Raw genomic sequence first — 16,129 nt, 5'->3', positions numbered from 1 at the left:
CCATGGTGACAGTGTTTGGTGGAGCTCCCAATTTAAGACATGTTTTTGTTCATAGGGTTGCTATGAGTTGTGCTCGACTTGACAGCAATCAACAACATGTGCAGAAAGCTGAAAAAGAATGGACACCTCTCACCATACACAAAAATCAACTCAAGATGAATCCTAGATCTATGGGTAAATCCCATACCATAAAGATCACAAGAGACAAAGTTGGACCAAGCTTAGAAGGCCTAGCTCATGGAATAAAAAATCTGACAAATACAGCCAGAAATACTCAACCAGGAGAGGACAAAATTGATGAATGAGATCTTCTAAAGATTAAATCCTTGTGCACATCAAAAACATTTATCCAACAGAGTGAAAAGAAAACCTACTGATGGGGAAAAAAACCCCCAACATTTGTCAGTACCATCTCATAACAAAAGTTTATAGAATTCTATAGGGCCTCTACAAGAAGAAGACTGATAACCCAATCAAAAAATGGGCAAAAGACATGGAAAGACTTTTCTCAGAGGAAGACATTTGGATTGCCAACAGACACTTGAAGAAATGCTCCAAATCACTGGCAATAAGAGAGATGCAAATCAAAACCACAATGAGATACCATCTCACTGCAGTAGCGGTGGCAAAGTTTAACAGGACAGCAAGTAATAAATATTGGAGAGGATGTGGAGAGATAGGAACTCTTAAACATTGTTGGTGGGATTGTAAAATGGTACAACCACTCTGGAAGGCATGTTGATGTTTCTTCAAAAAGCTGAAGATAGAAATTCTGTATGAGCCAACTATTCTACTGAGAAAATGAGAACTGAGGCACAAAGACTTGTACAACAATGTTCATAGCAGTGTTATTTACTATCATAAGTTCATGAAGACAGCCCAAATGTCTAATCACATTTGAATGGATTGAAAAACTCATTCATACGATGGAATACTACACAGCATGCAGGAGCAATGATTTGGAAAATTACTACATAACTTCGGAGTGACTGCAGTGCATTATGCTAAGTGAACTAACTCAGTCTTATAAAGACAAATACTGTATAAGACCATTAAGATAACCAATTAAATGGGTATGAGGATCCTAGGTGGAGGGAAGGGTAGGAGCAGAGAGATAAGGATGGGTAGGGGAGTAATCATAGGGTCGCACAATTTGATGGGTGGAGGGAAGGGTGGGTAAAAGAAATGGGAAAGATCCAGTATGAAAAATAATGTCTACGAACTTTATAAGCAAATCAGCATAAAATAAAACCTTATTTTAAAAAAATGAAGTCCAAAGCAGTCTTCCAAGGGGGATGTCTAGGTTTATGTATCAAGGATGCTAAAAACTAGGTTGAAATGTTGTTTTCCCAGGGTCAAATATAATTATAGTCTCTGAGATTCTTTTATAATTGCCATATGAAAGCTGGTTTTCATTCTCAACTTAATTCATTATACAGCTAGAGACTTAGTGTCTTATTTTAAGAATACATTACTTTTTTCTAGTTGGAAAATTCCCTATTGTCCTTAAACAAAACTAAAGCCACTGCCAGTGAGTCAACTCTGACTTGGGACAGGGGGGTTGTAGGGAGGAAAATGTGCAACAATGAATGAATGAAAATCCAACTTTTCTGTGAATTTCCATTAAAATAAAAATTAAAAACCCCATCATAACAAAACTATGACTTGTGATAACCCGCCATCAGGTTTTCAAGGCTGTTAATCTTAAAGGAAACAGAATACCTCGACCACCAGCTTTTGGTCAGCAGCCCGATACATAACAAGATATATTACCTGGGCACATTTATAATCTATATGAGGTTAGATGTTAAAGAGGGAAAACAGAAGCAAGGCTTTATGAAGCTACTGGTTTTGTTAATTTGGTTACAGTCTGTCTTGGAGAGGGTGAAACCAAGCTGCTCCCTGGAGGCAAGGTTTTAATTTGTTGTTTTTAATTTCTTTTATATTAGCTTACTTACAATTTTGTATGCATGGTGTTTCACACTATCCTTAATTCACATTGTGTTTCTTACAATCATTCCCATTCATTGTTTTAGAAAATTAATCATCATTGGACTATGCCTACCATTACACTATCTTTCCAGATCCCCACCAGATCTTTCCCATTTCCGTTACCCGCCCCCTTCTTCACCCACAAAACTGTGCGACCCTCTGATTTTCCCCCTTCCCCACCCTTGAATCCTTATACACGTTTTACTAGTTATCATTCTTTGTCCAAATAATGGACTTAAACAGTATTTCTCCTTAGGAGACTGAGTTAATTCACTGAGCATAATTCTCTCCAGTTTCCCCCCAGTGATGCAATAATTTTTGAAATAGTTGCCCCTGGGTGCTGTGTAGTATCCCATCATGTGAACGTACCACAATTTCTCAATCCATATGACTGTGGTTGGACATTTAGGCTGTTTCCATGTTCCTGCAATGGTGAATAATGCTGCTATGAACATTGGTGTACAAATCTTCGTTTGTTTCTCAGTTCTAATTTTCTTGGGGTATATTCCTAGCAGTGGAATAGTTGGGTCAAAAGAAATTTCTATGTTCAACTTTTTGGGGAAACGCCAAAGCGAGAGGCAAGGATTTTGAAGCCCTGTTTTGAATACTTTGGGCATGTGGCCAGGAGGGACCAGTCCTTGGAGAAGGACATCACGCTTGGAAGAGTGGAGGGAGCACAGGAGACAAAGACCCTGGATGAGAGGGATTGACTCAGCAACTGGTTGATGGAGTAGACGTGTTGGAAATGGTGATGGGAGTAGATGTTTTGGAGGTGGAAAGACTGACTCAGGATATGGCAGGCTTCAGAGCTGTCATATATAGGGTGGCTATGAGTCATAGGTGACTCAATGGTATACAACAACAACAATCTTCAGGAAAGCAATTCTGCATTCTTGATGTTTCTCAGTTCTTAATTCAGAAGGCTTTCTAATTTACTACACAGAGAGTTCCAATGTAGCTGTATTTCTCCCTAGATTGTCCTTAATGAGATTATTCAAAGCAGATAGGTACAAGCAAGTGGCAAATTAATAGTGTGATGAAACTCTGCCCATTTCTCCAGATATGACATTTCCCATCTTCAAAGAAAGTTTGAGCTTGTTAAAAATTCAGAACTTTTACCGTCAGTAAGGGAGCTTTGGTAGCCTAATGGTCAAAAGCTGTGCTGCAATCCCAAAGGCATGCAGTTCAAATTTACCAGATATTTCGAGGGAGAAGGATGGACAATCTCCTCCCATATGGTATACAGCCTCTGAAAACCCTCTGGAGGGTCAGTTATGGATCAGTTCCAACTTGAAGCCACACACCAACAACAGATTCAGTAAATTGTTGACAAGGAGCACTGTGAGGTTTTGACAGTGTTAATGTCTAGAGATGCAGAAGTGCAGCCTAGAGCTTTTGCCCCATCCTCTGAACTACCTTTTCCTGACACAAGAGTCTTGATGCTAGCGCTACAGACTTTTACCAGTCATTCCATGTCCTAAGTATTTGCAGTTTATAGAGTCTGAAATTCCTCCTACTTGAAGCATCTTGGACAATAGTTTTCCCAGAATCTCACATTGCCACACTTACTATCTTTCCTCATTACCTTTGAGTTTGAACCCACTCATAGCTGACCTTCTGGCTAGTTTGCAGAGGCTATAAATTACATGGAAGAGATAGCCTAGGGGCGAGGATTATGAAACTTCACCTCGTTTACTTTGGGCATGTTGTCAAGAGGGGCCAGTCCTTGGGAAAAGACATCATGCTGGGAAAGGTGGAGGGTCAGAGAAAGGGGTGAAGACCTTCAACAAAGGGAGATTGACAGAATGACTCTAACAATGGCCTGGAGCATACAGAGGGTGTGAGGATGGCAGGGTTCTGATCTGCTGTTAGCTGACTCCACAGCACCTAACAATAATAACAACACTTGGCTATATATGAGCGTAGAAGCTCTGGTGGCCCATAGATAAGGAGTTCTGCTGCCAACTCAAAGGCACAGTGGTTTGAGTCTATCAGCTGTTCTTCTGGGAAAACATGGGTCATCTTCTCCCATGCAATTTACTGCCTCAGCTAGGAGTCGAGTCCTACTAATAGCAATAACACATATGAGTGTAGGGAGCTCTAATGCTATTGTCCACAGAAAATTGGGCTCCTAACCTGAAGTTGATGCCTCTCTAGTGGATCAAATCCACCAGTTGCTCGTTGGGAGAAAAATAGGCAGCCTCCTCTCATGCAATTGTTGGCATCAAAATCCCACTGGAGGCTCAGCTGGGAGTTGGTTCTGACTGGATGGCACCTAGAGATTGGTATGATATAGTACTTCCCTCTGGGAGTGTGATATGTTCTTTCATTTATGTAAATCTCTTTGGTTTCTTGTAACAGTGTTTTGTAATTTTCTTTGTATATCCTTGGTAAAGTTTATTCCCAAGTATGTCCTCTCTGGTCATTGGAAAAGGTATTGTTTTTCTGAGTTCCTTTTCAGAATTTACTTGGTTGGTGTAGAGAAATTCAACTAATTTGTGTGCCTCGATTTTGTATGTTGATTTTGGAGCCTGTGCCACTAGGGATATCATTACAGATATCAAATGGATCTTGGTCATAAGAATAGAGTACTAGAAAGATATCTATTGTGTTTTATCGACTATGCAAAAGCATTTGACAGTGTGGATCACAACATACTGCAGCTCACATTGAAAAGAATAGCAATCCCAGAACACTTGACTGTGCTTATGTGAAACCTATACCTAAAACAAGAGCTGTTGTCCAAACAGCAAGGGAACAGTGCATGGTTAAAAATCAAGAATGGAAGACGTCGAGGATATATCCTTTCTCTGTAACTTTTCAATTTATATTAAAGAGGCTGGACTTTTATGAAGAAGGATGTGGTATCAGGATTGGAAGGAGACTCATCAACAACGTGAATTATGGAGATGCCACTAGCTTGCTGCATAAAACTGAAGAGGACTTGAAGCATTTGCTGCAGAAGATCAAGAACAACAGCTTTCAAAATAGATTGCATCTCAACATCAAGAAAACAAAAATCCTCACCACTGGGCAGCATCATGATAGATGGAGAAAAGAATGGCGTTGTTAACAATTTCATCTTGTTTAGATCCACAATCAACATTCTGGGTATGAGCAGTCAGGAAATCAAAAGGTGAGTTGTATTGGTAAAATCTGCTGTCTAGGACCTCTCCTGAGTGCTAAAGAGCAACAATGTCAGTCTAGAGACTAAAGTTCACTTGATCCATGCCATGGTCTTGTTAGCTCCTTGCTGTGCAACGCTAAGAACAAGATCTGAATCCTTTCCTCTCCTGCGTCATCCTCATCATCTCTGACATACTTGAGCTCATTGCCTGTAGTCACTGTGTCAATACATCTCATTGGGGTCTTCCTCTCTTTCATTAACCCTTCACCTTTTCAAGCATAATGTCTCTTTCCAAGAAACAGTTCCTCCTAACAGCATGCACAGAATATATGAGACAAAACTTTGCCATTCTTCTTACTAAGGAGCACTCTGGATGAACTTTCTCCAAGACATACCTGTTTGTTCTTTAAGCAGTCCATGGGCTATTCAATACTGTTCTCCAATACCACAACTCAAAGGCATAAGTTCTTCTATTATCCTTACTCATTGTATAACAATGATTGAAAAGATCATGGCCTGAATCAGGGACATCTTAGTCTTTAAATAGACTTCATGCTCCTCAGTACTTTGGAAAGGTCTCTGACAGCCGACTTTCCCTATGCAACATATCTTTGGATCTGTCAACTGCTGATTCCAAGGGTGTTGATTGCGGATCCAAGTAAGATTAAATCATAGTCAAATTTCAATCTTTTCTCTATCTATCATGATATTGCAGTAGTGAGGAGTTTTGTCTTCTTGATGTTGAGATGTAATCAATACTGAAGGCTGAAGTCTTTGCTCTTCTGCTGTAAGAATTTCAAGTTCTCCTCACTTTCAGCAAGCAACATTGTGTCATCTATATAATTCAGGTTGTTGGTGAGTGTTCCTCTGATCCTGATGCCATATTCTTCTTCACTAAAGAGTCCAGCTTGTGGAATGATTTGCTCAGCATACAGACTGAATAGATAGAGAGAAAGGCTACAGCTCTGACACACATCTTTCTTGATTTTATACTATGCAATGTTCTGTTACTTTGTTCAGAAACCAGTTTCTTGGTCTAGGTCTAGGTTTTGTGTAGATATAATTAAGTTCTGGAATTCCCATTCTTCCTAATCTTAGTCATAGTTTGCTATGATGCACATGATCAGATGCATTTGCATAGTCAATAAACCACAGACATTCTTCTGGCATGCTCTTCTTTCACTCAGAATCCATCTGACCTCATCTATGGTCCCAAGGCCTCTTCTCACCCAATATGAACATCTGGCAGTTTTCTGTCAATGTAATGCTCTAGCTGTTTTAAAATGAGCTTCAGCCATCCTTTGCTTGCACTTGCTATTAATGATATTGCTCAATAATTTATAAATTCCATTGGATCACCTTCCTTGGAAATGGACCTCTAAGAATAGGATTATACTATTTGGAAGCAGGAATGGCATCCACTTCCTAAACAACATGCCTCTGGACACTCTATGAACTTTGAGAAATGATAGTAATGGAATGGTTTCAGGTCTTTTGTTCATATAGTCACTATGAATCGTGCTTGAATCAATGGCAAACAACAATAACAACAACAAAAACGATCTGCAAATAGAGTTTTTACCTTTTAGATGTTGACTTTTGTTATCTATGTAGCCATTGAGTCAATTCTGACTCATAGTTGCCCTATAGGGCAGAGTAGAACTGCCTTGTAGGGTTTCCAAAGCTGTAGTCTTTATAGAAGCAGACTACCTTATCTTTTAGCTCATTGATTTGAATCACTGATTTATATATTTTTTTGTTTTATATGTTTTGTTTTATTTTGTTATTTTTTTAACCAAGTACTTAATCAACAAGGTTATAAAACAAGGTCATCTAGATGTTTCATTATATTTCTTTAATCACTTCCCCCCACCCCATGATTTTTCTCTAGGGATTATAAAATATGTCCTAAAGTTTTTATAGTCTATTTACAGTTTATCAAAATGGGGGGGAAATTAGCAACCATCATAACCTTAGTTATGATCCAACAGTCTTACTACGAGGTATATATTCTAAGCAAATAAGAACTGTGACACAAACAGATACAAGCACACTCATGTTGATTTTGGCATTATTTATAATAACAAAGAGATGCAAACAATCCAGGCATTCATCAAGGGGTAAACAGATAAAGAAACTATGGAGCATTCACAAAATGGAGTACTACGCAACACTAAAGAATTCTGGAAAAACTGAATTACATGGATGAATTTAGAGGAGATCATGCTGAGTGATATACAGGAATCATAAAAGGACAATTATTGCCTAATACCATGATATAAAAAAGCTAAATACAAGTTTACACTCATATAGAATCATTTTTGGGTCATTATCAAGGAGAGAAAGAAAAATTAATAAATAGACAACAGACATTAAGGTGAGTGAAAGGAAAGGCAATATACAATAAGTGCCAATGTTAAGCTGGTTGTCAGTGAGCAGCCTGTCTCCTTTCCTTACATATGTGTGTGCTTCTCTTTCCCACAGTTGACCTCACAAAGCTAGAGGCCTTGGAGAGTTTACCGCCTGCAGAGCCTGTCTTGCCCTGAGATCTCCCTTTGCTTTCAGGGATTAAGCTTAGATAGGCCTTAGAAGAAAGTACCTTGAACTCCTTACATTTGTCCATGATTCTTCTTTGTAGCTTTCAGAAAAATAAATCTGCATCAAGTGATGCCTTAAATTTTAGTCAGGATATGCACAGCTGTTGTTATGTTCTATCATCATGACTACGACTCATAGCGACCCTGTGCGCAATAGATCTGAAGCCTCCTCTATCCTGAGCCAATCTCACTGTCTCTGATACACTCACCCTCATTAGCCCACTTATTGTGTTAATCTATCTTATCCAGGGTTTTCCTTTCCTGTGCTGTCCCTCAACCCTTCCAAGCATGATATTCTTCTGCAAAAACTTGTCCCTCCTGGCTACATGTCCAAAGTAGTTATAACAAAGTCTCAAAATCCTTGCCTCCAAGGAACAGCTTGGTTTCACCCTCTCTCGGACAGACCTGTTAGCTTTCTTGGCAGTCCATGGGATGTTCAATAATCTTCTCCAGCACCACAACCCAAAGGCATCAGTTTTTTTCTGTCATCCTTGATCATTGTCTAGCTCTCTGATGCATGACAAGTAATTCCAAAGGCCTGGACCAGGTGCACCTTAGTCTCTAGACTGATATAGTTGCTTTTCAGTGCTCTAGAGAGGTCATTTACAGCAGATTTTCCCAGTGCAATTAGTCTTTGATTTCCTCACTGCTGGTGCTAAGAGTGTTGCTTGTGGAAATGAGCAAGCTGAAATAGTTAACAATCTCAACCTCCATCTATGATAATGTTAGTGGGCAAAGTAATATTATATAGAATCTTTTGGTTTACATACACTTTCTGTACCACCTCTTTAGTACTATGAAGCAACCAACAGATGGAACCACTAATAATCTCCCCATTTGACAGATGAGGAGACTGAAGTTGCAGAGAGGTTCAATGCTTCTAGGATTAGGGAAGCAGGATAGTCAAGCCCAATGGCACACTTTGGATATTACAAAAAGGTCCTCTCAACCTCTCAGAGACTCAAGCTACCATCTGAATGCGTCTCTGAGCCTTCCACTGGGTAGACACTTTTTCTCAGGCCATTTTTCAGCTGCGGATGATCTCAGCTGGGCCTTCCACCTCTCCCACCCCCAACCCCAAGCAACGAGGCGTGACCACAGCTGTGCACAGGAACAAGGGAGAAGGGAGTCTCCAGGCTGCTTCCCAAGGAATTGCTTCTGGAATCATTTGCCTACGAGCCCAAACAAAAGGCCCAGGTATGGAGGCTTGGCATGCCCCTGACCTTTCACATCCCAGAGCCAAGCTGCAGTGGAGGAGGGGGCTGCTGCACAAAAGGGTCCAGGGAGTGACCTCGCCTGGCTTAGCTACCTGCTGTTCTCCACAATGGGGCCCGGGCGCAGGCTGCCTCTGGAGGCTGCAGAAAAGGGTCGAGATAATGACAGGCCCAGCGACCGCGGCTCTCTTCAGAGAGAGGAGAAGAGGGAGGCGGCAAAACCTCCCGGATAATAAAGAAGTAACAAATGAGGAATAAAAGCTTATGGAAGACATCTTAACCCAGGGATGAAAAAAATGTCAACATCTGTGCGGCTTTCTGCACCAACAGACCCACGTCCTAATGAAAACCCTCGAAAAGCCATTCACTGGAGGGGAGGCAAAAAGGCTACATTTTTCTATGGGGCCGTTGAAAGTTCGACGAGCCTGTCCTTTCCCTTTCCAATGCTGCTGAACCAAGTGCTAATGTTCATCTTCAGCTTTATTAGGAGCGGAGGGCAGGGCGAGAAGGGCGCTGGGCAGTATCTGGATGCTGCAGCCTGTGAGGTGGGCGAATTTAGGTCTGCACGGTGAGCCAGGAAGAAAAGCCAGTGGAATCAGAGAAAGTGCTGTTGAACAAGGGTCTCCTTTGACAGGGGCTTTGGGAAGGACGCTGCCCCGGGAGCAGTAATCCTCTTAGCACCGATTTATGTGTGTGTACAAAACAGGGAAATCGAATCTGAATGTCCTCATCACATTTGCTAAAATACCTAATGAAAACACAAAGATGCCTTATTCTGGTCTTCACCTTTGATTTAGAGGATTGAGAGTGGCAGATGTTTGCTGATTTAAAATCTAGACTGTGGTGTGGAGTGAGGTGGGCTGGGGCCATCTCTGCTTTCCCAGCAGAGATGTGGCTGTCAGACTGCCCGTTGGGGTCTGGGTGCCTTTCCCTGGGATCTGGGTGCCCGTCTGCCTTGTGCCTTTGAAGGGTAATGTGAGAGTTTATTTCTGTGTTTGCTGTTGGAGAATCTCTCTAGAAGCCTCAATAAGAGATCTCAAATTCTCGTCAACAAATGCGGGTTCCAGAGAAGGGTGGAAAGTTGGCATGAAAATGTATGTAGCCCCAACTTTGTGACTGTTACGTGGTTGTCAATCACTGTGTCTTTCCAGAGAGTCCTCCTCACTGCAGCCACGTGCCTGAACACACTTTCTCGTTCCCTACATACACTCGTGCGCATGTACTGATTCCTATACACACCTGCACTAAATCTTACATTCACCACACGGAGTATACACACATATACATATATCCACTCCTCCACATAACACCAGTTCCAAAATTCTTTAATACACTACACACACACACACACACACACACACACACACACACACATTCTCTCTCTTACACAATCTTTGACATACACTCCTATATACACTCTATGCATACTTCTACAGGCATACAAACATCTACTGCCCCCAAAGCAAAATACTGACATTACTGTTGTTAAATGCCATCTAGTTATAGAGAAGCTGTGGTATATTCACACAATGGAATACTATGCTGCTTTGAAAAACAAGGAACTCATGCAATATTATTCAAAATAGATGACCCTGGAGGACATTACGCTGAGTGAAGTATATCAACCACAAAAGGACAAATACTGCATGGTGCCACTGTTGTAAAACAGGACTGACCTCTGGGTTGGGGGAAGACTGAGAAAGATGGGTTCAATAATGTATACTGCATTGAAACAGATAAGGGAGAAAACTGTTTACAAGGGATATGTGATTAGATATTTTTGTCATGACAGGAGTCCAGAGCAAAGGCTGCATAATGGAGTGGACCTGGGGGGAGGGATTGTAAAACAATGAAAGAATTTTTCATTTATTTTTCCAAGAGGGTAGTGTACTGGGGGCAGGGTTGGGAGGGGAGAAAAGTGCAACAATGAATGAATGGAAATCCAAAGTCTCCATAGATTTTCATTGAAATGAATAATAAATTTTAAAAAATGCCATCTAGTTGCCTATGACTCATAGTGACCCTTTGTACAACAGCTCTGAACCCTGCTCCATCCTGAGCCAACCTTATTGTCTCTGACACACCTGTCCTCATTATCCCAGTCACTGAGTCAATCCCTCTAATTGAGGATCTTTTCTTGTGCTGTCCCTCCACCCTCTCAAGTATGATGTCCACATATACATGTTGTTGTTGTTATGTGCTGTTGAGTTACCTGCAGCTCACAGTGACCCTGGGGACAGCAGCTCTGAACCCTGCCCTATCTTGAACCAGTCTCACTAATTCCGACACACCAACCCTCTTTGGCCCAGTTACTATATTAATCCATCTAATCCCAGGTTTTATCCCTGCATTATCTCTCCACCCTTCTGAGAATGAAGGACCGGTCTCTCCTGGCCACATGTCCAAAGTATGTGAGACAGAGCTTCAAAATCCTCGCCTCCAAGGAGAAACTTGGTTTCACTCTCTTCAAGACAGATCTATTTGTTTTCTTGGTGGTTCATGGTATGTCCAAGACTCTAGCACCACAATTCCAAATGATTGATTCTTGTTCTGTCATCTTTATTCTTTATCCAGCTATCTGATGCATAGCAAGTACACATACACAAACAAAAAATACTATTACACACATATCTACAAAAACTTACACATACTTTCACACACATAAGCTTCCTATACTCCTACACACACACACACACACACACACACACACACACACACACACTTCCATTCACGGGCTGCACACCACTCACACAGTCCCCATTGTCTATGTACATCAACACACTCCAGTCTGAATGGGTTTTCATCAGGCTTAGGAACAAACATCTCCCTTGCCCATCTCCTTAACACACAGGTTTTTAGACCAAATGTTTCAGTTATGATTTGGCTTTAAAGTGAAACAAGATGTAAGTGAGGAGGGTAGGAATATTTGGAGGCTAGCCAAAGAGCCTTCACCTATGCTAAACCAGGAGAACATACTTTTTATTTCTCCTTTGATAAGTAGTGTGGGGCTATTTGAAATTCAAAACTCTTATTTGCTGTTGGGATCAAAATGAAGGGAGGCAGAGGGGCAGCCCCTGGAGAGGCTGCTTCTGGTTCCCAGTGCAATCGGAGCTGTCTATCTGAGGACAAGCAGAGGGCTCTGAAGCTGCTGGGATAGTAAAGAGCTTCCAAGCTCTCGGTTTCTCAGCAAAGGCCCGAGAACTCGGTCATGCCTGTAAATGGAGGGGATTTCCATTTCCAGCTGGTTGTGCAGCTAATGTTTTTAGTAATTCTAGTATTAATACAGACATATATTAAGACTGCTAATTATATGCTACTGCTGATCAAAGATTACAGTCTTTAGTAAGGATTATGCATCAACATAAAATAAAAACCCCCCACAACTCATTGACCAATAGGCAACATCATGATGCATAGAGAACGGGCTGAAGTTGTCAAAGGTATGATTTTACTTGGATCCAGAATCAATGCCCATTGAGGCAGCAATCAAGAAATCAAAAGACATTTCATCAAGCCAATCTGCTACAAAAGGCTACATTAAAGTGTTAAATATAAGAAATCTGAACAAAAGTAGTCACACATACACACACATAACCCCACACAAACTCAAGAAATAGACACACACACAAACCCACACAAACTCAAGAAATAGACACACACACAACCCCACACAAACTCAAGAAATAGACACACACACACAACCCCACACAAACTCAAGCACAACTACATAAGTAATCTTACTTTAATAAAAATGAATCTACAAGTGGCTATATAGGCAGAATGGGACAATGGGATGTTATGAACAAGTGAATAGAACAATATCCATGACTATATATAGTTTTTGTAGATTATATTGGTGCATTCAGAATAATATGTCACAATAGGCTTAAGTATATGATGAGGATGGAACACGATAGGGCAAGGGACAGATCTGTTTGTTCATAGAGTTGCTATGAGTCATAGTGGACCCAATGGCACCCTAACAACAAATTCATTTAGCAAGTTTATCCATGCCTCGGGTTGCAATACTGAAAGATGCTGTGAGTACTATCTTGAACAATCCAGGAAACATCAAAAGAGGATGAGAGGAAGACACAGAATCTCTGTACCAAAAAGAATTGGTTGACACAGAAAGATTTCAGGAAGTGCCATATGAACAAGAGCCAGTGGTGATGAAAGATGAAATTCAGGCAGCACCGAAAGCATTGGGGGGGGGGGCGGGGAAGGGCACAGGAATTGATGGAAACCCAATTGATATGTTTGAACTTACATCCGTGGATGCTCACTAGTTTATGCCAGGAAATTTGGAGGATAGCTACCTGGTTGACTGGCTGGAAAAGATCTATATTTGTCCTCATTCCTAAGAAAGGTGACCCAACAGAATGTGGAAACTATTGGACAATGTAATTAATATATCATGCAAGCAAAATATTGCTGAAAATCATTCAATAGCAGCTAGAACAGTACATTGACAGGGAACTGCTGTAAGTACAAGCTAGTTTTAGAAGAGGCTGTGGCACTCTGAGGGATATCATTGCTGATGTCAGGTGGATCCGGGCTGAAAGCACAGAATACAAGAATGTGTATTTGTATTTTATTGACTATGCAAAGGCACTTGACTGTGTGGATCATAAGAAATTATGGCTCACACTGAGAAGAATGAAATCCCAAAACAATTATGCTCATGCAGAATCTTTACCTAGACCAAGAGGTTGTTGTGAGAATACAGCAAGGGAACACTGTATGATTTAAGATCAGGAAAGGTGTGCATCAGGGTTGTATCCTTTCTCCATACTGATTCAGTCTGTATGCTGAGCAAAAAAATCATTCATGTAGCCAGACTCTATGAAGAGGAGTGCAGCATCAGGATTGGAAGAAGACTCACCAACAACCTGTATTATGCTGATGACACAACTTTCCTTCCTGAAAGTAAGGAGGATATTAAACACATGATGCAGAAGATCAAGGACTATAGCCTTCAGTATGGATTACATCTCAACATTAAGAAGACAAAGATCCTCACCACAGACCCAACAGTCAACATTATGATAGATGGATTGAAACTGTCAATGCTTTCATCTTGTTTGGATCAACAATTAACACCCTTGGTACCAGCAATTAGGAAATAAGGAAACATATTACATTGGGCATCTGCAGTCAGGGATCTCTCCAAAATACTGAAGAACAATGATATCCGTTTGAAGACTAAGGTGTGCCTGATTCAGACCATGGTCTTCCCAATCACCTGCTATGCATCATTGAGCTAGACAATGACCAAGGATGACAGAAGAAGAACTGATGCCTTTGAGTTGTGGTGCAAGAGAAAAATACTGAATATCCCATGCACTGACAAAAACCAAACAGATATGTCCTGGAAAGGGTGTGGTCAGAGTGTTCCTTATAGGCAAGAATGAGCATGCTTTCTTTTTCGAACATGTGCTAGGTGGGGCTATTTCTTCATGCTTGGAAAGATGGCTGGTCAATGAAGGAGAGGAAGACCCCATTAGATGAGTTGACACTACGACTTCAGCAATGATCTCTGGTGTCTCAGAGATGATGAAGATGGCACAGGGCAGGGCAGGTTTCAGAATGGCTGCTCATAGAGTCCCTTTGAGTCATATGTGACTCAATGGCACCTAACAACATAGCAAAGTCAATAGGGACACAGTTATTTAAGCTTCTTAAACATAACCAAATACTTTGAGAGAACAAGTTACAGGTATGAGACCTTGAGACCATAATCTTGAGGGACACCAACATCAAATGACATTACATAGTCCTCAAAGACAATGCTGTACATCCTACAGTGAGTCTTACAAGTTTGTTTTGTGTATACACTCACTTTGGCAGCACATATAGTAGAATGAGAATGATACAGAGAAGATTAGCATGGCCACTGCACAAGGATGACATACAAAATTTCTGAATAATTTCATATTTTTTAAATACATAGTTAAGGCCTGAGCTTTTCACTTAAATAGAACACAAAACTAGCTGGGGGGTTGGGGAAGAGTTTGCAAGTAGTCAAAAATCTCTCCCTGTTCAGAACAAAGAAGAGGAAGAAAGGCAAAGGTGCATTGAAATGTCTAATGCAAAGGACTGATGGGGCATGTAAACCTTAAATTCCAGAACTAGATCCCCAAGAGGGATCATAGTAGAAGATCCTGGCTGGAGGGAGAGAAATTTGGAATGAAACAAAAAACCACAAAAGCCTGGTTTGCTGATCTCATCCATGCTGGTGGAAACCCCAAGACTATGACCTTTGTCCACCCTTCAAACCTGGAGTTAAGTCTCACCCTGAGTCTCAACTTCTGGGCCAGTAACACACAGGTCTATTAGGTGAACAATTACAGTAGGGAGACACTAATTCTTTAAGGAGAAACAAATATATAGAATCAAAAGAGCAGCATCTCTCAAGGATAGAGCCCCGAAGGGTGGAGAGGGTAGGACAGAAAGATTACTGGAAATCAGAATTACAGGGAGGAAGTAGCAAGCGTTGGGTATTATGGTTAATAGCAGGAAAGAAAAGGTTTATGGATGGTTGAATGGAAAACTAATTTGCTTTGTAAACTTCCCCTCAAATCACAGTTAAAAAAATTAAAAGTTATAAAAGCAAAGATGTGGCTTTGAGGATTACAGAGGGCCCAACTCAAACTATGATACTGTCTATAACTTCAAGTGCCTTAGAAAGCTGGGCAATGACTTAGGAAGACTAAAGCAGAACTAATGCCTTTGGATTGTGATTCCAGCTATGAAGATTGACTATAGCACAGATGCCAGAAGATTGGACAACCTATCTTGAAAGAAGCACAGCTGGAACACTCCTCAGAAATGAGAATGGGGGGACTTGGCCTTATGCACTTGGGACTTCTTATCAGGCGAAACCAGTTCTTGGAGAAGGGCCTCATGTGTGGGATGGTAGAGAGTCAGTGAAAAATAGGAATACCTTGTTTCGAGAACAAGATGGACTTACAGTGGCTGTAACAATGGGTTAAAACATAGCAATGACTGTGAGCAGTATGAGGCAGTGTTTCATTTGGCTGTGAATAGTGTCAGGCTGACTCGATGGTACCTCACAACGGCAGCAGGGAGCTCTGGTAGCTTAGGAACTGTGCTGCTAACACAAAGGCACGTGGTTCAAATCCATCATCTGTTTCATGATAGAAAGATGGGCAATCTCCTCCCATGCAATTCACAGA

Source organism: Elephantulus edwardii, unplaced genomic scaffold (genome assembly GCF_000299155.1).
Source record: "Elephantulus edwardii isolate Elephantulus edwardi_28Jun2011 unplaced genomic scaffold, EleEdw1.0 scaffold00367, whole genome shotgun sequence".
Classification (NCBI taxonomy): domain Eukaryota; kingdom Metazoa; phylum Chordata; class Mammalia; order Macroscelidea; family Macroscelididae; genus Elephantulus; species Elephantulus edwardii.
This window is presented reverse-complemented; position numbering follows the sequence as displayed.